Here is a 2,793-nt window from a genome sequence, read left to right as displayed (position 1 = left end):
ATCACCAATTACATGTAATTTCTTAATTCTATGTTTAGTAGAAGCTTTCAACCCTAGAAAGAGTGCTTCATATTTTTCTATGTTATTGGTACATGTAAAATTTAATGTGAAGGAAAATATGAAAGTGTTCTATCTAGTGACATAAAAACCACACTAGCCCCTAATCCTTGTTTAGAATTTGCACCATCCAAATACATAACACACAATCCTTGTGAGTTAAAACACTTAGTTACTTCATGTGTAATTAATGCGTCCAGCTTCTCAATTTCTAGAATAATGACTTTGGCTCTAAATAAATTTACATCCGTATCAAGGAAGCATGTGGAATTGTTGTCTATATTATCCTCAATCATATGGGCAACTCTAGGTTCCCTATTGACTTTGATGGATTTTTCATCTGTGTGGAAAGTAGCAAATGACATGTCACATTGCTGGCTTCCTCCCATTCGAACACTCCATTTCCTTGAAAATAACATACCATATTGGGGATGAATATTAACTACTAGAATGTTCATGGTCAAATCAATATCAGAGTATGTAGCTATTCTATATAGTAACACATTAATAGTACCTATTATAGGAACCTCCCTTGCATCCATGACACAATATCTACCTTATTTGGTGTCTACTTTCAAACCAAGGGAATCCATAATTTTAAAAGGAATGACAGTGTTTGAGGCTCCTAAATCAATCATACAGTTCTTTATAGTCTTTCCATTTATAATTAAATTGAGAAAGAGAAGGTCAATATTTTCTATGTATGCTACTAATGAATTGTCCAAGTACATTTGGGGTATTTGAGATATCACTCCCTTATCTTCCTTTTCTTTTGGTATGACTTGTACCACTTTTCCTAATGATGACTCTCCTGTATGACATTACCATTCCCAATTCCTCCCAACCATGAGAGGGCTTTTCATTTATGCTCTTCTATTCTTAACATATCAGACATAGGAACCTTCACAATAATTTGTGATACCATAGTTATCATATCAATAGGATCAAATATGATAGGTTTAGTTGAATTACATTTATTTTCTTGTATTTGAGAAACAAGATCCTCAATTTGTTTGACAACATCAAGCTTTAGCTTTTTTTCTTTTTCATTTGTCTTGTTTGCATCTACATTTTGAGTTTGCACTTTCTTCTCAGGTTCCCATTTCTTAGCTTTAACATCTTTGACCTTGATAGTCATTTGATCCTTTTCTTTGTTTTTATCATTCATTTTATGGGTTATATCTTTAATAAAAATTCTTGAAGCTTCGCCAACAACATTATTCACTATTCTATTTCTCAGGTTGCAAGTACTATGAACTTGAACAACCATCTCAACAGTTATCTTATCAATTTCTTCCTTAGAAGGTTTTCTCAAATTCATTTATTCCACCCCAAAGGTCATATTGCATGCTATATTATCAATTTCACTTTCACCATCTGAAAAAATCTACTGATGATAAATTTGATATACATCTCGTTGATTGCTTACATCTATTTTAGATTCTTCAATATCAGATTCTTCATAGTCACCACAGGAACTAGTCATATTGCAACCTGCATCATCATGATTATTTTCTTCCTCTCCTTCTTCAGATTGTGATTGTAGGAATGCATAAAATGAGAGAGCTACAAAACAATAATCAAGAGAATGAGGGGATTGGAAAACCACACATCAGGGCATTTCCTCCACCATATTTACAAAATTCTTTTGCAATGGATCTAGTGTATTCTTCTAATTTTTATTTTGCATAGGGTTATTAATAGGTTTACCATCCTTCCACTATGTATTATAGGGATAATTTTGCAATTTGGTTTGCCTATTGTAATTATTGTTAAATGTGGTATTAGGCTTATTTACATTAGTGGCTGGAGGCTTCTATTTCTTCAAAAAATTCAATACCTGATCCATCTTATCTTCCCCAGGTTTCTTAGTTGTGCTAGGCTTGTCTACTTTCTTCTTGTTACCCCTAGGATTGAACAATTTTGCATCATCCCTTCTTCCTAACTTCCCAGAGGCTCTCCTATTGTTTTCAATATTTACTGCTATCTTAAAAGCATCCCTTAATGTCTTAGGATCTTTGTCTCTCAGCATGTATGCCATTTTACTATTGAATGCATTAAAGTAAGTAGTCAAGCACACATTCTCACCTAGTCTCATGACTTGGAATAGCTTATACATTCACTTTTGGAACCTAACATTGAAATCAAAAGTGGATTCATTTTGATATTTCTTTATATTATTAAACTCATTCAAGACAAAACTGGTATTAGTATTTTCTCCATATTGTTCCTTGAAACACTTTTTTGAATAATCCCATGAGTCAATACTATCATCAGGGATTCTCCTAAACCAATCTCTGGCATCTTCTATGAGTGAGGGCACAAATAGGTCCATAACAAAATCTTCATGTTCAATCTAATAATCATTCAACATATCAGTAAACTTTCTAAGGTGCTCCTCATGACTAATGGCATTATTCCCAAAGAATTTTGTAACTTTATCCCTTAACTCATTTGGGATAGGATGGGGAAAACCAAGGATTCCCACAAAAGACATATGATTGTACCTTTCCATGTATATAGGCCTTTTTTGAGATCCTAGGATATTGGAAGAACTAGGTATAGTGGTTTGGGTTTGCATAGGAGTTTTCTTGTATTGGGTTGTAGTTAGCTGGCAAGTTGTAGTAGAAGAGAAAGCTAGTATTGATTGGGAAATTCCTTGATTACTTATCATAGGACCACATATTGGGATAGAGGATACACCTTGTGAAGCCTAACTTTGCCCCACTATTAGTC

This window comes from Cupressus sempervirens, chromosome 10 (assembly GCF_028749045.1).
Source record: "Cupressus sempervirens isolate cs-2001-9-10 chromosome 10, ASM2874904v1, whole genome shotgun sequence".
NCBI lineage: Eukaryota > Viridiplantae > Streptophyta > Pinopsida > Cupressales > Cupressaceae > Cupressus > Cupressus sempervirens.
The sequence above is the reverse complement of the archived record's forward strand: the minus strand, read 5'-3'. Positions refer to the sequence as shown.